General features: G+C 43.4%; 1 long non-coding RNA gene across 1 annotated transcript; it reads right to left on the bottom strand.

The window, feature by feature from the left end:
• On the bottom strand, nucleotides 1–25,182 carry LOC120878187. Its single transcript, XR_005724484.1, has 3 exons — nucleotides 25,154–25,182; nucleotides 11,389–11,398; nucleotides 1–147 (listed from the first exon to the last, which is right to left on the bottom strand). It is a non-coding gene; the product is annotated as an uncharacterized LOC120878187 (long non-coding RNA).
• Nucleotides 25,183–26,075: the final 893 nt, after the last annotated feature.

The raw sequence follows: 26,075 nt of genomic DNA, 5'->3' as shown, positions 1-26,075 counted from the left end.
TTTTCCTCTATTTCTTTGCATTGTTTACTTAAGAAGGCTTTCTTATCTCTCCTTGCTATTCTCTGGAACTCTGCATTCAGTGAGGGTATATCTTCCCCTTTATCCTTTGCCCTTTGCTTCTATTCTTTTCTCAGCTATTTGTAAGGCCTCCTCAGAATTATAAAATCCATAGTTGTGATGAAAAGTCATCATTTTTTGCTTGGATATGCAGTCAAGACATATTATTTAATACATTAAGAACAATAAACATTATAGATAATAAAAATACATGTTTTGAAATAATTTACCTCGGTTGTCAGTTTTCTCAGCCTTGAGAAGAAACTTAGGTAAAGTTGGGGTAATGACTAGCTGATAGAAATTCTATTTAATCATGTTTGTTTCACATGTTTTCTTATATGTCAGTATGTTTTCTTATAATGGTTTTCAAGAGAAAGTGGAACACCAGCCATTTTCTTCTCTGAGAAGAGGTCAGTGAGTGAACCTCATTTGGATCACTGCTCATTCTCAATCCATACTTAACCCAATTCCTCCATTAACACCCTTTGCCTTGGATGATATTTCAGAACATTATCTGTAGTCTCCAGTTTGTTTTCTCCCTCTGTTGCTAAGTTCACAGTCAACCATTTGATGTCCATGGAGCACCTGACTGAAGGCCAAATTAACCGGCCTTCAGCACACCAAACTACATTATCACTGGTATTAGTACCGTCATTCATTTTTACAAAATAACAAAAGCAAATGTTCTTGATACTCAGATCACTGGATCAGTCAGTCAGTCAGTTCAATCACACAGTCGTGTCCGACTCTTTGCAACCCCTTGAATCACAGCATGCCAGGCCTCTCTGTCCATCACCAACTCCCGGAATTCACTCAGATTCACGTCCATCGAGTCGGTGATGCCATCCAGCCATCTCATCCTCTGTCGTCCCCTTCCCCTCCTGCCCCCAATCCCTCCCAGCATCAGAGTCTTTTCCAATGAGTCAACTCTTTACATGAGGTGGCCAAAGTACTGGAGTTTCAGCTTTAGCTTCATTCCTTCCAAAGAAATCCCAGGGCTGATCTCCTTTAGAATGGACTGGTTGGATCTCCTTGCAGTCCAAGGAACTCTCAAGAGTCTTCTCCAACACCACAGTTCAAAGGCATCAATTCTTCAGCGCTCAGCCTTCTTCACAGTCCAACTCTCACATCCATACATGACTACTGGAAAAACCATAGCTTTGACTAGACGGACCTTTGTTGGCAAAGTAATGTCTCTGCTTTTGAATATGCTATCTAGGTTGGTCATAAATTCCCTTCCAAGGAGTAAGCATCTTTTAATTTCATGGCTGCAATCACCATCTGCAGTGATTTTGGAGCCCAAAAAAATAAAGTCTGACACTGTTTCCACTGTTTCCCCATCTATTTGCCATGAAGTGATGGGACCAGATGCCATGATCTTAGGTTTCTGAATGTTGAGCTTTAAGCCAACTTTTTCACTCTCCTCTTTCACTTTCATCAAGAGGCTTTTTAGTTCCTCTGGATAAACACCCACAAATAACGATTACCAAAAACAGAATGCTGAGAGGCAGACAGAACCAGCATATCATGCCTTAACACTTGTTTGTCAACCAGAGTATGAAAACCCTGATCAGCAGAGTTCTAAAGATCCCACATAGGAGAGTAGGGAGACCATGTAAAAGATGTGTGAGGTCAAAGACTGCCTATATATCTTTGAGGAATAGTCACTGCTGATATCAGGATTAATCAAAGAGAAAACATTACAGACATTATAGCATTTGTTAATACTTAAAACTTTTAAAATTAATTTTTATTGGAATATAGTTGCTTTACAATGTGTTCATTTCTACTCTACAGCAAAATGAATCAACCATACATATATATATATCTCTCCTCCCTTTTGGACTTCCTTCTCATTCAGGTCACCACAGTGCTTTAGGAAGAGTTCTCTATACTATTCAGTATGTTCTCATTAGTTATCAATTTTATGCACAGTATCAATGGTGTATATATGTCAGTTAATATTTAAATTTAGAAAAATGATTTTTCACAAAATCTTATGCCCTTCCTTTCCCTAAAAGTGTACACCTGGACTCTGCCCAGTTTAGAAGACTTGGGACAAGTAAAGGTAGGAGAGAAGCAAAATCCAAAGCTATGAAGGAGACGAAAAATTCTGATCTTGGACAGGACTTCCTGACAAGTAGACAGAGATGAGAGCCAGAAAGAGCCCTCTGGGGCTTCAGGTTGGGGTGTGGAAGAGGCAGGTATGGGGCTTGACTTGCACACCTACCTTGTTGCCAGTATCTTCTAGTACTTACAAGAGCACACAATTGTATTTTGTGCTTCCCAGGTGACTTTGGTCTTAGTATTGGATATCTTCATTCTAGCCCAGGGACAAAAATAGTGTAAACAAACCCTTATTTTGGGAAAGGAAAATGTGCTCTCCAAAATATGTCTCCCTTTAAAAAGAGAATTGGCTTTAATTAAAAGTAAATTAATTAAATCACTTAGCTGTAAATGCTTTCTCTGTGCTGATAAGTGTATGGAAAGATTCAGAACATCTATAATGCTGGGACTAAATGAAGGTCTGATTTGCTCATAAGTTTGAGGTGAGAGCCTAAAGCAAAATTCAGTTTGAGTTTGCTAGGTTCTGTGCTGTGGTGCCAGATAGTACTGCTCTTAGTGATGGTCATGCATGGTGGGGGGGTGGAGGCAAGGGAGAGAGAAAGGAAGGGTGTACCTTGGACTGTATGTCTCACCTGTAGAGCTACCATATTGGTGGGCTCCCTGAGCCCCACCTGGGAACAGCGTGGTACAGGCCTGTTTTTTCTTCTCCTTGTAGTTGCTTTCCAGCTATAAATCTCCTTCTATTTAGGGCCTACCAGATGCCTGGAGTAGCTCCAGGTCTTGATTCTATGGAGTTATCTGGGGGTCCCATTACCTGAATTGGTCTCAGATGGGTAGCCAGGTAAGCTGATGCCCTCTGCTGACCAGAGAAAATATCTTTCAAGATTGACCACCAAAATGGCACTGACAGACCCATTTTGGGTGTTCTCCATTCATGTTGGATACAGGATAATTTCAGGGCTCTGGTGACCCATGGGCCCGAGCCATCCATATGAGCCGCATTGGTCAGATCTTGCCTACTTGTGCTCTGACCGCAGAGCTGCTTCCAGTCTCCAGAATCCGAAGGCAGTGGGTGTGGCAGCCTTTGCCCTGTGCCTCTTTCTGAGAATGGTTGTTCAGATGAGAGTGGTAGCAGTGTCATGAGAGGCAGGGTGTTTCTTGATGTATTTTGATAGAGCCTGTACATTTGGGGAGGGTTGGAAGAGGGTTGCAATGAAGATGACTTACAGAATGGGAGCAAGAAGCTGAGATTATAGAGAATCTTGCTAATGATAGATCAGGACTAGAAGGCAGAGGTCTGGAGAGTTGGAGATGGCTGTGACATTGCATTAGAGAAGGAAATGCATAGGCCATGTGATGATGACATTTGGGATGATGGCAAAAGCCAGGGCTGGTGTGCTATACAGTAAGTCCTTATTAGTAATCTATTTTATGTATAGTAGCGACTTCACTTTCACTTTTCACTTTCATGCATTGGAGAAGGAAATGGCAACCCACTCCAGTGTTCTTGCCTGGAGAATCCCAGGGACGGTGGAGCCTGGTGGGCTGCCGTCTCTGGGGTCGCACAGAGTCGGACACGACTGAAGCGACTTAGCAGCAGCAGCAACAGCGTGTATATATGTCAACTTTTAAATGACATGGTTTTGCTGACTGTGTCGCTCTGCAGGGTTGGTATGAGAGTTTGATGGCTGAAAACCACATGGCATCTGCTAAACAGACCACACGACATTGCGCGTTCATCCGCAGATGAGGAGTATTTGTGAAGTCACATGATTCCTTTATTGTCTATTTAATCTGAGCTATGGGGGGCGGAAGGCTGCAGAATGAGTAGATCCGAGGAATGAGATTTGCCATTGTATTGCACGAGTGTTCTTTGGAAAAACAGAACTTCTAAATCAGTGGATGCTTTCACGGAACCCTGGCTCAGGTTCCTGCAGCACTCGCGGCCTTCCTGCTGTGATCTCGCGGTCATGGTGCTACAGTTGTGCAGACTTGAATGTCTGGGCTATGCTGCTTGATATTTTTTCCAGTGTTCATTTTTCGTTTCTAACCAGATCTCAAGCATTTTGATGTGTACTGCTTTGTTTAACTGAAGACATTCTTCATAACTCACACTAGACAATTCATGTGATAAGACTTGCGTTAGGGGTGAACCTAATGGGTAATTTTGCCTTTTCCTTTCAGTCATTCCTATTTCTGCTTTTTCCCTCACCTAGAGAATGGAGTAAGCCTCCCCAAACAAGATACTGCAGTAGAAGTGATAAGTGGGTGATCTAACAATTATTTTAAGGAAATTGCATTTTAATCTTTAAATATGTAAGACTAGAGATGATTTTGGTTTAATGTTTTGATGGCTTTTCCCCCTTCAATGTCCAACTTGCAGGAGTTCTTTTTTTCTCTGTGAATTTCAGTGGCTTTTGGAGGGTACATGATACAAACGGTTGGGAGTTCTTAGTAATTCTGTGCAGCAAAAGTGTCCAGCAAGCCTGTTTGCATGGACTCACCTGTGTAAGGGCACTCACAGTGCAAAGGTATGAAGAACTGTCACTTTTGTATTAGGGCAAAAGGAAGAGGAAACCTAGCCCTTGAACCAGAAGGGACCCTGATTTAACATAAAGTTCATCTCTCAAATACAGGACTCTTGATGTGAATGGAGTCAGGTTGGGGCTCACACCAGAGCAGGCTGTGTACTAGTGTCCTTGGCCCCACACAGCATCGCTTTGGTTTGGTTTTAAAGATTTTTTTTTTTTTATGCAGACAATTATTAAGTCTTTATTGAATTTGCTACAATATTGCTTCTGTTTAATGTTTTGTTTTTGGCTAAGAGGCATGTGGATTCTTAGCTCCCCAAATGGGGCTGGAACCTGTACCCCTGCCTTGGAAGGCAAAGTCTTAACCACTAGACCACTAGGGAAGTCCCCCAGCAGAATCACTTCGGGTGTTAGTGGATGCTTCTCTGACCAAATTTCTCAATGAGATGCAAATGATTTTGACAACTAGGTGTGCTTCTCAGGTGTCCGGTGAATAGCAGTCAATTTCCTTTTCTCCCCATAAGCCTTAGGACATTGACTGGAAGCCACTGCGGGACCTTGCGTCCTAAGATCATGTCAATATTCTGGAAAAGCAAACCCAAGGACTGCCTATAATAATAACAGCAGGCCCTTATATGTCATATGTATTTTAAGTATTTGTTGTTGTTGTAGATTTCTGATACAGAAGTTTTCCAGTGAGGAAACCAAGTTGAAAGAGGTGAGGTAAACTGCCTAAGGGCCCTGAGGTTTTGTGTAGTGGGGCCAGAATTTGAAGCCAGACAGTCGGTTTCCATGTCTTAACCACAGCACCCTACTCTGTCCCCCAGCTCTCATCCTACCAGACCTGCTTTCATTTACCTGAAAGCCTGCTGCAGCAGGCCAACTAATCCATGAAGTTATGTCATGGAAAGGTGGAATGCACAGTTTTTATCAGAGTGAAATAAAGTTCAGGTCCTATCCACTGGGGCCCAAACATTTCCCAAGGTGACTTTCTACCCTCAAACCTATTTGAATACTCTTCGAGGCCCTGTATTACTAGATTCAGGATATAAGAATTTGGCTTCAGCAGATGCTCCAGGCTTCTCTGAAAAGATGTATACCTGCCCTAATATAAAGAAGAATGGAGTGACAAAGTAAACTTGGGCTCCACACTAGGTCAGAGCACATGGTTAGTTTCCTAGGTGGGGTAAAGCGCTGAACTGTCCCGGGGTTTCCAGAGGACACATGTAGGGCTGCAGATTGATTTGATGAGGCAGGGGAACTTCTCTCTCCTCCTTCCCATTCAGTGACCCCAGAAACTTAAAGAGAACCACAAACTAAATAAAAGCAAGATGAATACCTTTCTGATCTGTGAAAGAAGCACAGAGGGATATCAGGAAAGTACAGAGCCTGGGCCATGAGCAAGAAAGTGGAGTGGGAACTTTCTTGGCAGTCCAGTGGTTAAGACTTTGCCTTCATATGTGGGGGAGGTAGGAGGCGGTTAAATCCCTGGTTGGAGAGTTAAGATCTCATGTGCTTCACGGCCAAAAACCCAGAATATAAACAACGGAAACGATATTGTAGCAAGTTTAATAAAGACTTTTAAAATGATCCACATCAAAAAAAAAAAAAAAAAACTTAGAAAGAGTGGCCAGCAGAAAGGTCCTGAGGAAGAGGAAAGTCACCAGCCTTTGCGGATGGAGAATTCAAGAGGAGGGTTGAGAACACAGAGGGTAATTCTCACTTGCTTCAGGCTTTTTCCCGGGGCCTTGCTTTAAGGGTGGTAGTCAGTTGTCTGTGGGCAAGGAGAGCATTAAAGTACTATATGATGATTATACATCTATTTTTTTAAAGATGCTACTGGTTTGTAAAATTCTGCCCAGTCCCTAGAAACCTCCAAAATGGTCTCTGAATTCCAGTGTTCCAGCACCTCAGTGACATCTCTCAAAGTGCCTCATTCATCTAGAAGCAGCAAGAAACCCTTTGCAGACTATATGACTTGATGATTCTCTTGGAAAAAATATGATTTTCGTAACTATTTGTAGGTTCCATCAACTCATTGATTCAATACATGTATATTAAGTGTGAACATGTGCCAGACTTAAACTTTCACTGAGCATACAAAGAGAATAGGGCCCAGGACTAATAGATCAGTAGTTATAGATATGTCCATAGCATCTAACTGGGATTCTAATACACAAATGACTTTCTTCCACAGATGGAACTAGCTTCTCAAGAGGCAAAGTCACCATTCCCAACACTGTACCTGTTGAGACATATCATTCTGGTGAAGCCCTTTAAATAACTTCTTCCCTAAGCCTTCTGATCCAGATTAGGATAAAGGGACCAAGATGCACAAATCTGTTAGATCCACCTGCCAGTTTTGATGCTTAGATGCTATGATCAGATGTGCTCCAAGCAGAATCCCTGGAAAGATCTAAAAAGGAAGCAAGGGCCAGAGAGGAGGGATATCAGACTGCTGCAAAATGGTGCAGATGTGCTCAGGGAGGAAGCACAGAGAGAACACCAGAAGCATTCTCTATCAAACAAATCCCTCACTAAAGGGAAACAACTCAAGACAAAGAGAAGTGACTGCCCCCCATTTGTGGCAAAGTTAAGATGTCTGCTCTGGGGCTCTGTTCTGCTGCTTGCTAATAAAAACAAAACAAGAAAACCCTTTATTTCCTCTCCACACATTTATTCTCATGATTACTGCTGGCCCATCTTGCCCTCTGTGCTTCTTCCTACCATCAGAATCCCCTTCTAACCCCCAAGGAAGGGCCTTGCAAGTCTTGGTCATTTGTTATTCTAGGCAGAGGAGAAACTTTGCTAAAGATAACCCACTCGTTTGCAGACTCAGTGTCCCCACCAGCATCCATAGAGTGGGTCCTGGCCTCCCTCTTTGAAGACCCCTTCTTTTCTAGTGTATTTGAAGAGGGTTCTCTCATGACAGTGACCTCACTCATCTTCAGCCATCGTGGGGTGGTGCCTGCAACATTCCCTTAATCTGTATCTTATCTTCTGTTCCTCCACAGACCCTTTCACTTCGCTGCCAATCCCTCTTGGACCTGTAACATGAACTAGTCATTGTCATTTATCTGGGCCTTTAAGTCCTAATGGGATGGCTAACCCCAAGCTTTAATGAGCAACAGGACTTTAACAAACATTTGGAAATTGCATATAGGAATTGCAACTCTGAGAATTTAAACTGGAAATGAGTGTCATAAGTTCACAGGTCAAAGCTCTCATGTACACCCGCTCCTGGTCATCACCAGGCTGAGCGCCAGCCCTCTACATCTAGATCTGCGTTTCCTTCCATCAGAGACAGGGAGGGGGCAAGAGGCCTGTGATTCTTCTGTCCATAGAGTCTTTGCCTTATAATCCCCACTTCATTGTTCCCCCAATCCTGCCTCATTTTCTGTCCTTTTCTGGCCCATCCCAGAATGATTGTTGCAAAGTCCTCACCATTTAGGGAGAGTTAGTCTTGCCTGAGGGTCCCTAACAAGACAATAAACCAGAAAGCAATAAACATCATCCTTTTCCAGAGCCTGAGTTAAATGGTCTAGAATATTGCATAGAGGATGGCTTCAAACAGCCAGCCAGATGGGCCTTGAGCGGTATTCCCTCCATCACGCATAGTGAGGACAGGTTTCCAGTGCCTTCTTTGCACCCAACCCCAACTCCAGTAGGGACATCCATATATTTTCCAGAAGCAGGGAACAATTTTCAGAGACTCTGAACACTAAATCTTCTTTAAAGATGAAATGTTTTCCTATAGAAAACAATTGAGAGATGAAAGCAGATTCTTAGGTTATGGCAATGATAACAGAGCCCCTTGGAAAGGCAAGGTCTGAATTTCTGCATTCTAGAATAATTGATTTTCCTTTTAATAACCAAATAAACATCACATTGTCTTCCCAGAAGAAAGGAATTTTATCCCAGAGGGGAATATTTGTCCCCCACCCTTCACCATTTTACAAAACATCAAAAAGGAAAGCTTTGAAAGTACAGTATTTTTTTCCCCTAAGATTTCAAAGATACCAGGACAAATTCTTTGTTATGGGTCAAGATCAAAAAATTAGGTTCCTTTCACCTGGGAGTCTCTGCAAGAAGGATGTTTTTCCCAAGCCTGTGGCCTAAGGTGAAGAGCCTGCCTCAGATTCTGAGGGCTGGATTGCAGAGATATGGTGGGGAAGGCATGGGAAGCTCCAGATGAGGTTTCAAATATGAGTGTCCAGGCAGTCGGGACAGGACTCCCCATGGGCTCTGGAAAGCTCTCACCCCCAATCCTGCCCCCTTTTCAGTCATGGCCTTTAGACGTTACCTCCAGAGCTGGGGGTGGGGTGGGGGACTTCTCAGTATATCTATGTCCATATTCTCACTCTTGGACTACAGAATCAGGTACAGCAGGGACCACACTCCTGTCACTCCCTCTCTGTGCAGGGCAAGTCACCTGAAACTAGAAGGGACATTAGAGTTTCTTGAATCCAACCTTGTGGACCATTCGGATAAGTGAGCTGCGGTCCAGAAGTAAACTTACCCCGCCAAGGTTGCATTGCTGGTTTGTCCCACAAGCTTTGTGCCTTTGTGCCAGATGCTCTCCTGTAGCCAGGTCTTTTTAAATATATATATATATTTATCTATTTATCTGGCTGTGTTAGGTCTTAGTTGTGACCTGTGGGATCTTGGGTGTGCTGTGCGGGGATCTTTCATTGAGGTTCACAGATTTTCTAGTTGTGGCGCACAGGTTCAGTAGTTGTGGTGTGCAGGCTTAGTTGCTTAAGGTATGTGGGAATCTTAGTTCCTCAACCCAGGATCAAACCCATGTTCTCTGCATTTCAAGGTGGATTCTTAACCACTGGCTCGCCAGGTCTCTTGATGATGGAGATAGGATAAAAAATTCAGGAGGAAATCCTACAGATTTTATCATTTGGAAAGAAGTCCCTGAGTGACTCCTATATTGGAGACCCTGTACTAGGGGTAGGGAAGACAAGTATCAGTAAAATATGATTCTTCGCTTAAAGAGTTTACGGTCTAGTCCTTGAGAAAAACGGTGATGACTCAACAATAAAAGTGCTGCGACAGGGCATCCAGGCACCAAAGAGATGCGCCTTCCCAAGCTAGAAACTATGCTCAGATTTTTATATCATCCAAAGAATTTAGGACTTTCTGGCCTATTACGGAATAATTCGGCTTTCAGGAAGTTAAGATGCCACCTGCTCGTGTGGGTAAGAGGGAGATGGGGGATAGGTTGTACTGCCCCCACTCCTGAGCGCTGAGTTAGTGTTTGTCCCAGCAGCCCTCAAGAGCGCCGGGTGTGTCCAAGCCTGTGACCGACACCCAGGCACTGTGCCAGCCTCAGGATGGGCCTGAAGGTCTCCCCTCCTGCAAGGAACCTGTTTGTGCAGCTCCTGGTCGGGCAGCGTCACATAATAGCAGAAGCCAGGTGGTGCTTGGTAAAGTGACACTGCATTTTTGAGGCCCACCCAGCCTTGGCACCAGGACTCAGGCAGGTGAGCACTGCCCATGTGCCTCTCCCAAGGGAGGGCCACAGGACACCCTTTTCTGTAAAAAAAAAAAAAAAAATTTTTTTTCAATGAAAGTAGATTTGATTTACAATGTTATGTCAACCTCTGCTATACAGCAAAACAATTAGAGATGAGCATACTAAGTAAGTTAGAGAAAGATAAATACCATCTGACACCACAGGGCACTCTTAACCCAGGCTTGGCGGGAGGTGTAATCTTGAGCCCAGGCCAGTAACGAAGCAGGAGTCTGGCCAAGGGGGCAGCACTGGGTCAAACCACAAGCCAGGTGTACCCTGCAGATGGGACTCCACACACACCTGGTCAACCAAACTCAAAGCCATTTAGCTGCCCAAGGAGCTGTTTCACCCTGAAACCAGCTCCCTAAAGCAAGTCCCTGGATGCCTGTGTGTGCCACCCATTGAGATGAATCATGGAAACGGGGGCTAATTGAGGGGAAAGGATACAAAAAGCACAGCAGAGGGAGGTTAAGAGCATGACTCTGAGGCCAGATTGTCTGCTTTCAAACCCTAGCTCCAGTTCCTGCCCCTGTAAACTTGTGCAGGTTGGTCAGTAGCTGGGCTGTAGTCTTCTCATCTGTAAAATGGGAGTAATGGAGGTAGCTACCTAATGGTATTGTTGTGACTATTAAATGAATAATTACATATAAAATGCCTGAATAAGTATTCAATAATGATAGCTATTATTAAAGCTTTAAGACAGTCCTTATTATCAAATTCCTTGTATTCTAATAGAGATGAGAAAACCCAGGTATGAAACAACAGTAAAAACATGAGCCAGCATGTTCCAATTTGTGTGGTTCAGACTCTAAGACAAGTGAGAATTAGCACAGAATCCATCATAGATTATCTCTGGAGGAAGCCCACCTGTGAAGAGGAGCAAATGGGGAAACATAAGGCAGAGTGTGAACTTGAGGGAAAGAGAGCCCAGGGTTTCAATTCTGGCTCCACCAATGACCAGCTCTGTGATCTTGGGAAAGATACTGGGATGGTTCCTTTCTTGTGTCAACTTTGCTGGACCACAGGTTGGTCAAAGATAACTCTGGTGATTCTGTGAGAGTGTTGTTGGGTGAGATTCACATTTAAAGTAGTTGGCTGAGTAAAGCAGATTGTCCTCCCTAATGTGGGCAGGCCTTATTTGATCAGTTGAAGTCTTGAATTGAACAAAAAGGCTGACTCTTCTCTGAGTAAGAGATACTTCTACCGAACTGCCTTAGACCTGGGGCATCAGCTTCTTTTCCTGCCTTTGGGGTGAACTGAAATATTAGCTCTTCCTCAGGCTCTAGTCTGCCAGTGTAGGGCTGGAACTACACAACTGGCTCACCCACAAACTATGGATTTTGAGTGGCTGTGATTCAGACTCGGGCTGGAACTAAACTGTTGATCTCCTCAGTCTCCAGCCTGCCAGCTGTAGATCTGGGGACTTGTCAGACTCCATCATCACATGAGATTATTTCTTTATAACAAATAATAAATCTCCTCTTTCTCTGCTCTCTCCTTGTTCTGTTTCTCTGGAGGACCCTGACTAATAAGATGCTAATGTGTCTAAGCCTCAGTTTTCTCACCTGTGAAAAGAGGGTGAATATGTTGCTATCTATGTTGCTACAGAGATTCAATGGTTTCTTGCATCTGAACATTCACATAATACCTGACACATTAGGGCTAATAAATGTTAAATATCAGGGAGCATCAATCCCCTTAAACCAGAGACCACCAGGAACACTCGTATAGTTGAACAAATTGGGTTCGTTACTCACGGCAGTGATACAGAACACGCCACAGTGAATATGGGGCACCTCAGTGAGTGGATGTTAGAAAAGGCAGAGAAGATTTGAGTTTGTTTCAGGTATTTTGGAGAGGATTTAAGGAAGTGATGAGGCTTTGCCCTGAATTAGATGTTGTAGGGAGCTGGATAATTCTGTAGTGGGTGAATTGCGGTCCCCCAAAAGGTATGCCCACTTCTTAATGCCCAGTACCTGTGAATGTGACCTTATTTGGGTAAAGGGTCTTTGCAGATATAATTAAACAAAAGCTCTGGAGATCAGGTCATCCTGGGTTAACCAGGTGGGCCCTAAATCCAGGGACAAGAATGCTTAAAGGAGAAAGAACATAGAGACCAAGAGGAATAACATGGGGAAGAGGGTGATGAGACCATGGAGGCAGACACTGGGGTAATGTATCTCTAAGCCAAAGAGCACCAAGAACTACCAGCAGCCTCAAGAAGCTGGGAGGTAGATAGGAACTGAATTCTCCCTCAGAGCCTCCAGAGGGGACCAGTCCTGCCAGCACCCTGGCTTCAGACTTCCAGACTCTAGGACTGCAAGACAATAAGTGGCTGTTGTTCTAAGCAGCCCCATTCATGGTAATTTGTTATGGCAACCCTAGGGAACTAATACAGTATCTCAACTTTATCTCAAGGAAAGGCAGACCAGAACAAGGCTAGTGCTGTGATGACTCAGGAAGCAGCAGCCACTCCTATCAGCCTGCAGAGGAAGGTGCTTGGTGTCCTGAACAATGTTCAAGTTCTGTGTCCAGACATTATAAAGTGTGCTTATTTCTGTCTTGATCCATCAGGATCACAGAGTGGCCTTGTCTTGTGTTGATCTTCTGTGAAATTGTTTATGTTCAGTGAGGGAACACGAAGACCCAGCTGTGAGTGCCAACCAGTTCCGTATGCCAGGGGAGGCTTCCTGTTTTCTCAGGAGCATCTAAGAGAAATCTGTAATTTTTTAAAAGCCCCTATCAACCCCAGATTGCCTTCTAGGGACTTATGAAAAGTGGTCAGTCTTCTCTTTTAGTTTTTCTTTGCTGTTTACTGAAGAGTTATTACTGTTATCTGTCAGATGAGGAAATTCATCCTTTCTTCATCTCAAGGAATACATCAGTATTTGGCTCAGAGCACATGGGTAAGCACATTTATCCTGTGACAAATGAATTAAAATGTGAGCAGTTCCAAGTGTCAAGAGTGTTTCATCATTCTGGTTGTTGTCAAAGGAGGTGAAGCCAGGTTGCTGGAGCTAATCCAAAAAGCTCACAGCTTTGGACAACTCTCTGGGGGCATGAGCCTGAGCCAGACAGTTCTCTCTGCCAGCCAGAGTGGTTGGGCAGAGATCTTCCTTTACTAGCCCACAGATGAACTGTGGTCAAAGTGCCTTCCTTCTGGGTCACCAGGACTGGGTGTTGCAATGATGAACACCCTTTTCTCACTGGATTCTGTGTCCCTAGTGAGGTGCACACAGGCATCTTCTTCCCAGACGCTGGGACAACCTCATGCTAGACTTTCAGGTAAAGATCTGAAATGCTGCATTTTTCTTGTAGGCTAACAAAGCCTTGGAAAAACCCTGTGTAACAGTGGCTTTTTGTCTTTGACTCCCTTATTCTGAGTTCTTCAAAACTGAGGTCAGTTTGGTGCTCCTGAGGGGGCTTCCTTTGCTGTTCTAACCAACATGGACCTCCCCCAAAGGCAATTCAGAACCCAACACATGTGCCTGCAGCCTTACCCATCCAGAAGCATGCAACCGTTTTGGTTCCCCAATGCCAAATATGTTTTTCCCCTTTAGTACACACATGAAAAGTGAAAGTTGCTCATTCGTGTCTCTTTGTGACCCCATGGACTATACAGTCCCTGGAATTCTCCAGGCCAGAATACTAGAGTGTTCTGGAAAATACTAGATTTCCCTTCTCCAGGGGATCTTCCCAACCCAGGGATCGAACCCAGGTCTTCCACATTGCAGACGGATTCTTTACCAGTTGAGCCACAAGGGAAGCCCAAGAATATTGGAGTGGGTAGCCTATCCCTTCTCCAGCAGATTTTCCTGACCCAGAAATTGAACCGGGGTCTCCTGCATTGCAGGTAGATTCTTTACCAGCTGAGCTACCAGGGAAGCCCCAGTACACACATAATCATTTATTATTTCTTATTCTTGACTACTGTTATGAATAATGACTTGCTATCAGTTACAAGTAAGAGAAAATTCAACTAAAAGAGGCTTAAACAAGGGGGAAAAAGGTATTCTTTCACATGATGAGAAGCTCAGTGTTAGCACAGTTCCACGGTAGGTTACCTCAGCAGTTCATAATACGACTAAGGACACAGGTTCTTTTCTCTCTCCCCACTCCAGTCAGCACATCGACTTTTCCCTTTGGACTGGCTCCCCTCATGGTAGGCAAGACCCCCCCAGGGGGTCACACCTTCATATAAGTATCCAGTTGATGGGAAAGGGATGGAGAGCACCTTGTCCTTGGATGACTCCTGAAAAGATAGGGCCTTCGCTAAAGGCCCTCATGCACCAGAATTGTGCCATATGCCCATTCTTGAACCAAATACTGACAGAATGGTTGAACTCTGATTCATTCACTTAATCAAGAGTCACCTCCTTGGGCCAAAGAACTGCCTGGTCTCTCAGTGAAGAAAATGGTCACTAACTACATTTTTTAAAAAACAGTGTCTATTATCAAAGAAGTAAGGTAAGGCATGACACCTCAGTGGCCACAGACAGAACCTAGCATGCCTGAAGGTTTCTGAAAGAAAGCACGGGTCCAATATTACCTGCACACATGCCATAAAGCAGTGTGATGTAGGGCTGCTTTGTGGAGTTACCTGCTTCTGGGTCAACTCAGAAGCAAGTAGATTTCACCCAGAAGCTGCTACCAAACCCAACACAAAGGATGCCAGAGATAAAACAAAATAGGAATTCTTTAAGTGCAAACTATAGAATGTGATTCTAGAAGAAATATAAACTGGGCATTAAGTACACAGTGGTTATTTGAGTTGTGTTTCTTTAAGGATTTAGGGTACAATGCTGTGACATTTTAACTGTCTTGTAGTGCATTATAGTGAATGTGGGGCCTCCTAGGTGGCTCAATGGTAAACAATCCACCTGCCGATGCAAGTGTCAGAGGAGATGTGGGTTTGATTCCTGGTTCGGGAAAGATCCCCTGGAAAAGGGAATGACAGCCCACTCCAGTATTCTTATCTGGGAAATCCCATGGACAGAGGACCCTGGTGGGTTATAATCCATGGGGTCACAAAGAGTCAGACGCGACTGAGCAACTGACTGCACACACATAGTGTATGTGCTTATTATAGTAATACTTGATTGAAGTCTAATTTTCCCCAGAGTTCAAGGGTTGGAGGCAAATGAAAAAGTCAGGGGAAAAAAATGTCTTTGGTTCCTCCACAGCCAGAAAGTGGAATGATTCCAAGAATTGATTTCATTAGCAATAGGGAACTGAGAGCTAATGAGCCTCTCTAGATGGTCAAGGTTTCTTCTTAGTTTTGGTGATGATCCTGGATCTACTTTCTCTATGCCAGACTTCTAGTGATGCTAGAAATCACTAGCATCTGACTTGCATGATCCTTTTCAATTTTGAACTGGCTAAAGTTACCTCTTACTTGAAAGCTGGCTTTTCCAAGGATGACCAAAGTATCTGCTCTAGGGTTCTTATCACCCAAAACTTTCAGTATTTACATAAAGCACTCTGCACGGCCACAACCAGATGCTTAGAAGCATTATGTGTATATATCAGATACACAGACACATCATGCTCTTTATAAACATAATGCTCTTTGCCCTTTGTTCCAGTTATCCATGGATATAACAAACCATCCATATGGTGGCTTGAAGCATAATTGCAGTGCTTAAAACATAGTTTTATCTCTCTTACAGTTTTGTGGGTTTAGATTGTCTAAATTCTAGGCATCCTAATGAATCCCACTCCAGTACTCTTGCCTGGAAAATCCCATGGACGGAGGAGCCTGGTAGGCTGCAGTCCATGAAGTCGCAAAGAGTCGGACACGACTGAGCGACTTCACTTTCACTTTTCACTTTCATGCATTGGAGAAGGAAATGGCAACCACTCCGGTGTTCTTGCCTGGGGAATCCCAGAGATGGGGGAGCCTGATGGGCTGCCGTCTATGCGGTCGCACGGAGTCAGACACGACTGAAGCGACTTAGCAGCAGCAATGAGTCATAAAGTAGGAATATAACTTAAAACTTTAATTCAGCCCCTTGTCATTTTGCAAACAAAGATTCCGAGGAACAAGAGCTGAGGTGATTTGCCTTTGATTCCTTTTATCCCCAGAAGTTGTTGTTTAATAACAGTTGTGCAAAGGCTGTAAAGTCACATCTTTCTACCTTAGGTATTTGCCTTTTAAAGAGGTGATTTCTAGAAAAGACCTGCTTAAACCCAAGAAAGCCTGCCTAAGGGTGGATTTCAGGCACAGCTGCATCTGAGCGATGGAGCCAGGCAAGGGAAAAACTTTGGATTGCATCTTCTCATCCCTCCCAGGCTGCACTGAACCACCTGTCTGAATATAAGATTACTTCTCTTCACAATAATTGATATGCTGGTTAGTCGTAGCCAATTTTTGTTTCTTTCCTAATGCTTGGGCCTGGTGTAAAAACAGCTCTGTCTTTTGTTTTCTTGTATTGTCAATAAGGAGGGCCTGGAGTGATATTCTGGGAGATAAGTCCTTTAGCCTGAAAAGATTGTATCCAAAAGTCAGGCAAGAGGCTGAATGAATGGTGCCGCAAATTCCCACTATTCACTCTTCTGAAGTATAAATAAGCATTTGGAGGTTAGGTGGTCCTAACCTAACCCTTAGTTTCCCGCCTGCACATTCTACCCACAGGGACCCCTAGAAACATAGTAAGATGTTATAACGGACACCAGTCAGCAAATAAGGGAGTGAGTCATGGACAGCTTTATGCAGACTGACCTTCTGATGACCTGATCCATAGCCTGTTCACTCATGAAGGCAACTTGGCACCTCAGTGAAATGTGAGAAGTGAACAGCTCTTATTGGCAAAGTTTTCTGTGTTGTTTTGGTTCTCAAGGCTTAATTTGATTCATCTTTTGTAAATAGCAGAAATAAATGTTAGGGGAGGAGGGCCTTTCTTTGAAGTCTCTGGGCTTCCCTGGTGGCTCAGAGGTTAAAGAATCTGCCTGCAATGAGGTTTGATCCCTGGGTCAGGAAGATACCCTGGAAAAGGGACTGGCAACCCACTCCAGCATTCTTACCTGGAGAATTCCATGGCCAGAGGAGCCTGAAGGGCTACAGTCCATGGAGTCACAATGAGTGGGACACAACTGACAACGCTTTCACACCAAACTCTAAGCTCTAAAAGGCACCATGTCCCAGATGTTTAGTATCCACCATACTGCCTTTCACATAATGGACACTTAATTAATATCTGTGGCATGAATGAACATAAAATGGGCTAATTACTTCAATTGTACCTACAAAGATGGGGCCACTGCAGGAAAGGAAAAATATTTGAAAGACTATAAAGCAGCGTTTCCCAAGTTCTGAAGAACATGCTCTTATGCAATGCTCTTCTCCAAAAGAATTTCATTGTAATATCAGTTTAGGAAACAATACAGTCTATCATCCTATAAAGTAGAATCCTATGCATTTTTAGTGTAATAAAGACACTGAAAAGACCTCCTATAAAGAAGCCCAGTATTTCTCAATACTCTTTGAACCTGGGACCCTTCTGTGGTTGAACACCACTAACATTCTGTAGAACTCTGTCGAACTCAGTTTTGCAGAAAACACTGCAGGAAAATGCTGCTTTGGAAAAGTATGGTCATGTCTAGTACTGCAGGAGCGTGGAAGTTAAGGCTCCAGTAGTCACAACAACAGCAGCAAAAACTGAACAAACTAAAAATCAACAACTCTTCTTCAGTCCTCCTGAGATCACCAGGCAAACTGGTGCTCCAGCATTGGAGAGATGCTGATAGGTGGATACAAAGAGTCACAGGTTATCAGAGCAGACACCTCTTTGGGAACTAATGCCAGGTGGGAAAATATGAACAGTAATGGATATATTGGAGGTTCAAGGTGAACAAGTTACTCAGAGGGAGCCAGTCTCAAGGGGTCCCCACACATTTGGAAGTTTTACCTCCAGGAACTACCAGGTTCTCACAGTGAGGATGGGAGAAAAATCCCCCTAACCCTCACTTCCAGTTGTGAGTACAGGAAGAGGGAAAGTAACCATTTTGAAATACAGCAGAATACTCTTCTTCTTAACAAGGCCTTCCCTCAAGGGAAACTCTTTTCTAGAATCCAATCAGCTGGGGTTTTAACTAGAGCCTAAGCAACCTAGACAACATGTTAAAAAGCAGAGACATTACTTTGCTGACAAAGGTCCATCTAGTCAAGCTAAGGTTTTTCTGGTAGTCATGTATGGATGTGAGAGTTGGACCATAAAGAAAGCTGAGCACTGAAGAATTGATGCTTTTGAACCGTGGTGTTGGAGAAGACTCTTGAGAGTCCCTTGGATTGCAAGGAGATCCAACCAGTCCATCCTAAAGGAGATCAGTCCTGAGTATTCATTGGAAGGACTGAAGCTGAAACTCCAATACTTTGGCCACCTGATGAGAAGAACTGACTCATTTGAAAAGACTCTGATCCTGGGAAAGACTGAAGGCAGGAGGAGAAGGGAGTGACAGATGATGAGATGGTTGAATGGCATCATCAACTTGATAGACATGAGTTTGAGCGAGCTCCAGGAGTTGGTGATGAACAAGGAAGCCTGGCATGCTGCAGTCCATGGGGTCACAGAGAGTCAGACACGACTGAGCAACTGAACTGAACTGAAGCAACCTAGAGGAAGTGAAGTACCCAGGTCTTCCCACTCTAGGCGTCTCCCTAGATGCCTAAGGGGGAAAAAGACTGAGAAGCACTTGTGAAGGTCACATGACAGGGGAACAGGTCAGGCAAAGACAGAGCCCTTTTGCTAGGTCTGAAGCATGCTGCCCTCCCCCACGTCTCACCACCACATCCCTGGGGCTCCTGTGCTATAACAAGGGGCTACAGTGGAAACTTGTGGAGAGCTCCAGCTTGAACTGAGTCCATGAGGAGTGCTGGGAGCAGGAAAACAGCAGATATGACAGAGATGCTGTTTCCCCCAGCCTACCATGAGTTTTCTCTCTTCCATCCCTTACTCTTCATGTTTGCTGCCCTCATCCACCATACCTTTCCACCTCCCTGGATCCCCTCCATACTCTGGTTTTCTCCTCTTGCATGAAGCAGCCCTGAGGACTCCAGCCTGCAGTGCACCTGCCTGCATTTGTAGTCTTTACCACATACATAACTTAGGTCCCCAGTTCAAATACCAGCTGGATTTTTTTTTCCTGATGGTTCCCTATCACCCCATTAGAATATCAGTTTCTTGAGAACAGGGAAGTATGACTTGGAACCCACACCTGTTTGTGGCATGTAGTCTCCTGTTTCACATTACCCATTGGCTCAGTAGACATCTGTAGAGCCTCAGCTGCCAGCAGGCCTTTGCTAAGCGTTGTCCAAGAGATAGAAAGATAAATCATGTACAGAGTCTGTCCTCCACGAATTTATCTGTTGATCCCTTTGGGAAGGGTTTGGGGGCTGGTTGGCAAATGAGTTGGTCTCTTTGTACAGAAAGAGAAAGAATGTGTAGTTGCAGGAATTTCCCTGAAGTGGGGCAGATTCTCATGGAGTTTTTCTCAGCCTCTAATATGAGATCTATGTGGACAAATACAGCTTCAATTGCATTCACCCAAGAACTGCTCAAAAATTACCAGCAGGTATTTCCATGCTGACCTGTTCTGTTTTATTGTACTGAGGCAAAACAAAAACAAAAAATAGAAACAAGATATGAGATCTTGACCCTTAAAGGAAGTATGATTCTATCTCAAAAATACCTGAAATACCTAACATTTAGCAAAGAGTTGGACTGTTTCTAGTGACAGTTTGGATCTGAACCAAGTTTCTAGTGACAGTTTGGGTCTGTTCTGAATTACCTAGCCCACTGGACACCTTTACTCTAGGACAATTTCCTTTCTTGTAAGAGATGTCACAGAACAGTGAAAAGAGCTGCTGTTTTGCAGTAGGTAGCCTGCCCCTTACTAGCCAAAGTAATCTCTCAGAATCCAAGTTTCCTTACCTCTGTAATGGAGCAATAAGCTCTATCTTTCAGGTTTATTATGAGAATTAGAGATAATGCATACAAAGCACCAAGGCCAGTACCTGATAAGAAAGTAGTAGCAATCGCATGATTAAAGTAGAAATATCCTGCTGCTGCTGCTGCTGCTGCTAAGTCGCTCCAGTCATGTCCGACTCTGTGCGACCCCATAGACGGCAGCCCACCAGGCTCCGCCATCCCTGGGATTCTCCAGGCAAGAACATTGGAGTGGGTTGCCATTTCCTTCTCCAATGCATGAAAGTGAAAAGAGAAAGTGAAGTCACTGAGTCGTGTCCAACTCTCAGTGACCCTATGGACTGCAGCCTACCAGGCTCCTCCGTGCATGGGATTTTCCAGGCAAGAGTACTGGAGTGGGGTGCCATTCTGTTCAATAAGACTCTTTCCAGTAAAACTGCAAGAAAAAACTCATAGAATGGATAATTTGTCCTCTTGCTATGAGGCTTAAATTCTATCTCCCCTTTTCAAAGCAGTATCAGAAATAACATTAGACTGATTATTTCCCTAGCATAAAAACACTTCATATTTCAGATCATATAACACAATGAGGACCCATCCAGTCTCAAAGTCAATTTTGACTGAGTAAGATAATTTAGAGACACGGAGAGATTGTATGTTATAGAACTGACTAGCTCTTTCCAACCAGAGCTCGTATGCAATGTGAGCATACTATGATTATTCTAGCAGTTCAGAATGAAAATAAATAGAATATTTATACTATAAGTTTTTGGTAAATTTTTAGCTTGTTTTTCCATTAGTCTACAGAAAAGGATATTTATTTCCCAGCGTGACAGTTGATCTTTATCTTTCTTCATTGAGGAAATTTAGACCTGTTGTGCCATGAAGATGGAAGTACAACACCCAGCTTCTCTTGGTTCTGAGCATCGGGAAAGGCTCTGGGAGTAGTTCTAAACTCTGAGCTGATACAGCTCTGAAAACCCTTTCTGGAAACTCCTGGAGATTTGTGAGTTCTGAAGGTCCCGCTGGCTCCAGAAAGGCCTAGAACCGGAACTCCCCAGGCAAACCATGATGGGTCTGTTAGCATTTGTCTCCCACTTACATTCAACCTCCAATATTCCAGAGTCTCTCAAAGCCAGAGTAGAACTGGCCTCCCAGTGCCTTGGCCCACACACTGCCCCATGCTCTAAACATGGTTCAGACCTGGCCGTCCAGATATCTCTGTACTTTTCTCTAGGGGATGGAGGATGTGGCAAAAAGCCAAGCCCTGGGTGAGATGCCAGAACTCTTGTTATGTAAGAAACCTGTTTGACTTGCTCATGCTTGAGTAGTGGTTTCAAAATGCTGTGTCATTCCCCTGCTGCAAGTTACTCGTAATTTAGTGGTTTCTGAAAGTGAACTTAGAATGTGCAGAAGACACAGACAGTCTCAGAGGTCATTTCCTTGGTTTTCGATCAACATGCTGTGGAACATGGCCTTCAACTAAATGTCTCCTTTGTCTCACTGTATGAGCGGTTATAAGTGGCTGTCCTCAGGCTGGTTTACATTTCTCCATGATGGACAGCATGACCAGTGGACCCTAAGTGTTAAGTACAACTATGTTTTGTTTTGTTTTGTTTTCAGATCACCTTTTTTATAGGGATAGGGTAAACCACCTCCCCGATCCTTGAATTAATCAGAGTGAACAGTGGGTGGATAATAACTAACTATAGAAACTAATATTTCCTGAGCCCTGAATAGTGTCAGGCACTGTTCTAAGTGCTTTACATATATTGGGTTAGCCAAAAATCCATTCAGGTTTTTCCATAAGATGTCAGAGAAAAATTAAGATGTCATGGAAGAACCTGAACAAACTTTTTGGCCAACTCAACCAATATATGCTCCCATGGGGTCGCAAAGAGTCAGACACAACTGAGCGACTGAACTGAATATATGCTCATTCAGCCTGACAATCACTCTTTAGACAGATATTCTTACTACCCCTGTTTTAAGTTGAGGATGCTAAAGCATGGAGTGGTTAAATCACAAATTCAGAATCGTACAACTGGAAGGTAGTCAGCCAGGAGTTGAACCCAAGAAGACTATACTCATAATTCCTGACCACTACACCATACTTCCTATCCTAGAGTTAGGGACCTAGAATCCAGCCCCACTTCTTGATATGTTTGTGAGATCGATAGCATAACCAATCATCTGGCTAGTCGTCCTAGCCAGAAACCTGAGAGGAGAGCCAGATTCCACTGCTTCCTTCTCTCCCTCTTACCCTTCACACCAAATAAATCAAGCTCTATGATTCTAGGTTGAAAGGATACTTGCAATCAGTCTCCATCTAGTCACACATCATTACAATCCATTGTCTGGGCTCTTTTCTAACATTCATAGGGGTCAGGTTACTTCCTATCTTATTAACTATAGAAGAAATTTGTCATTTTTTTACTCCCTTCTGTGTTGAAGACACTACCATTGTGCGAGTCTTACTGAAGGTTTATTTATTTGTTCTCTTTGTCCCTTGGACTCTAGAGCTTGGGTGTTAGGCCTGGACATTTGGGCAATTAGCTGCTCCTTCCTAAAACTGAGTTTGAATGATACAAAGAAGCTAGGAATGTTTAGAATTTATTCCCATGGTAGAAGTAGGAGCCAGAAGAGGTGGTGGTAGTACTTGTGTTAACAGATTCTGATTATCTAACCTGCCCAGCCTCCATTCCTATCCATTTTCTAAACCAGTTCTCTGGTCTTTCCATGATTTGTAGGAGCTACCAAATATCCAACTAATGCATATTAATAGCATTTTTCCTTTTAAATTGACCAGAGTATATTTCTGATTTTTCCAACCAGCAATCCTAATGAAAGAACTTGGTTCCAGGAATGGGTTGCAACCAACCTATAGAATATTGAGATATGAAATAGAATGTGAGACTGATTATCTGTCTTGGTGGTTAGAGACAACTACAGATCCCATCACTAGCCAGAGATGTGTTAACAGGCAGCCTAGGTAATGTGGGAGAGGAGCTGCTAACTGCATTAATATCCATGGTCACCATAAGTCAAGTATCCACTGAAGGCTTGACTTTGGGGAAGCCAGATTGCTGCCATCATAAAATGGCTTGAAGGACATGAGAAATTTGAGGATCATGGGATTCTTTCTGAAGGGACTGAGCAGCTTAAAGAAAGGGAATGACAAATGACTAAACTATGGGCTCATGACTTAGACTGAAACTAGGGACTTTCTGTGACTGTTCAAAAAGAAATTCTTATCCCTTACAACTCTAGAGCAGAGGGAGCTAGCTATCGGACTGCCAATTTATCTTGCCAGTTGAATTCACGGCCTTGCCAGATCTCTCGTGTGAAATTTAGAGTATTGAGTCTCATTTCTGTATCTACAACACCTAGCAAAGAGCCTGGCCCTCAACCCAATAAATCTTCATGAAATGAACTAATATATGATCAAATTAAAAGTAAAAAAAAAAAAACTTATGTTAAAATTCTTCTTGCTTTTAAGTTAGCAAAACAGTAATGATGTGATGACTGTTACAATCACACACCATATATTGTGCCTTCAGTGGCAGTAAAAATTAGTGACTCTTCTGGTCCCATCACAGTATTTCTAAAACAGAAAAGGAAAAAAAAAAAAAAAAAAAACAGTTAGGGATGTATCTTTTACTGTAGCCTGAAAGCAGAGCTCCATCCTGCTGTCATTGTCTCCTTGTTGAGAATCTCAAGCGTTTAGTAAACCATCACAGAATGATTCAGCATAGCGATGACTTTTAGGAAATGAACAGGGGCTTCAGCATTTCAAAAGACAGAGAGGTCTTGCTGTGGCTACCCACAGATGCTAGCTTAGTAATCCCCAGAGAGAGTGCTGGTCTGGTCATGAACACTTCGCAGTGTATGTCCTCCATGACCCACATGGGCAAAGCAACAGAAGGAAGGTCAGTCAAAAAGCAAACCCTCTCTTTCTTTTCACTGATGGAAACATGAGCCCAGTCTCTTCACTGGACCCTCAGGCCTTGGCTCCTGACAGCTGAAAAGAGTTGATGTGGCCCTTTCCAGATTTGAAATGTCTGGGCAGGCACCCCTTGGGCACCTTCTTACTTTGAATTCTTTTGGGGCTCTGACCGCAACCCCTCTACCACCACCAACCAGATCACTGGAGAGTTACTCCAAACCCGTCACACTGTCCAAGTCCCTGTCCTATCCTCATCTGCAGGTCTGGCTGTCACATTCAGAACACACTTAGTAGGTGTTTTCTGTGCCAGGTCTGGCTGTAAGTCCTAGATTGCCCATTTCCTAACTGTATGACCATGGGCAAGTTACTTTTCTGTTCCTTATCCATAAAACAGGCATCAAGATACCTTCTCTTGGAAGTATAGTGAGAGCTCAACATTACAATTTATGAAAAGTATGTAGCACAGTGTCTGGTTCATGGTCAGACCTCACTGGTATGATTTTTGATACTGATAAAGTGGTTGGACTTCCTTCTACCTTTGCTTTCACACCTCCATACTCCTCAGACCTTCGCATATGTGGAAAAGCTGTGTGGCCTGACATTTTTCAGTAGGGTGTGTGTTATCAGGCAGGTAGATAGCAGAGACCTCTCCCACGTCAGCCTCTGGCCTGGGCTCTTTCCAGAAAACTGGAACTGTTGTTCCTGAAAGATGGGAAAGGAGTCAGGTCTCCTCTTTTCATAACAGGTTGACTCTCACCTGAACTTCCTTTGGTGCTTATTCGAGTGATCTTTCCCAAACAGCTTTTCCTTTAAAGGTCTTTCTTTGCATGTGTGCTTAGCCCTTCAGTAGCTTTAGTCATGTCCAACTCTGCAACTCTACGGACTGTAGCCTGCCAGTTTCCGCTGTCATGGGATTTGCCAGGCAAGAGTAACAGAGGGGATTACCATGTTCTCTCCTTAACGGTAAATTAAATCCTGTGAATAACTGTTCGCTTCTTTGCTGTGGCTGCTGGAAAAAACCATCTCTGGCAAACAGAATGTAGGGATGGTCTAAATTTTGCTGAAAGATCTTACCCTTACATCTATTTCTAAGGCCTTCTCAGACAACTATTTTGCCTTCTTGCATTTCTTTTTTTCGGGATGGTCTTGATCATTGCCTCCTATACAATGTCTGAAACTCTGTCCATAGATCTTCAGGCACTCTGTCTATCAGACCTAATCCCTTGAATCTATTTGTCGCTTGCACTGTTTAATCATAAGGGATTCGATTTAGGTCATACCTGAGTGGTCTAGCGGTTTTCCCTACTTTCTTCAATTTAAGTCTGAATTTGGCAATAAGGAGTTCATGATCTGAGCCATAGTCAGCTCCCGGTCTTGTTTTTGCTGACTGTCTAGAGCTTCTCCATCTTTCACTGCAAAGAATATAATCAATCTGATTTCAGTATTGAACACCTGGTGATGTCCATGTGTAGAGTCTAGTGTTGTTTGTTGGAAAAGGGTGTTTGCTGTGACTAGTGGTTTCTCATGGCAAAGCTCTATAAGCCTTTGCCCTGCTTCATTCTGTACTCCAAGGCCAAATTTGCTTGTTACTCCAGGTATTTCTTGACTTCCTACTTTAAGAGAAAGGCAAAGGAGAAAAGGAAAGATATACCCATTTGAATGCAGAGTTCCAAAGAACAGCAAGGAGGGATAAGAGAGCCCTCCTCAGTGATCAGTACAAAGAAATAGAGGAAAACAGTAGAATGGGAAACACTAGAGATCTCTTTAAGAAAATTAGAGATACCAAGGGAACATTTCATGCAAAGGGGGGCACAATAAAGGACACGAATGGTAAGGACCTAACAGAAGCAGAAGATATTAAGAAAAGATGGCAAGAATACACAGAAGAACTATACAAAAAAGATCTTCATGACCCAGATAATCATGATGGTGTGATCACTCACCTAGAGCCAGACATCCTGGAATTCAAAGTCAAGTAGGCCTTAGAACAAAGTTGGTGGAAGTGATGGAATTCCAGTTGAGTTAAT

Source organism: Oryx dammah, unplaced genomic scaffold (assembly GCF_014754425.2).
Source record: "Oryx dammah isolate SB20612 unplaced genomic scaffold, SCBI_Odam_1.1 HiC_scaffold_18, whole genome shotgun sequence".
Lineage (NCBI taxonomy): Eukaryota > Metazoa > Chordata > Mammalia > Artiodactyla > Bovidae > Oryx > Oryx dammah.
The sequence above is the reverse complement of the archived record's forward strand: the minus strand, read 5'-3'. Positions and strand labels throughout refer to the sequence as shown.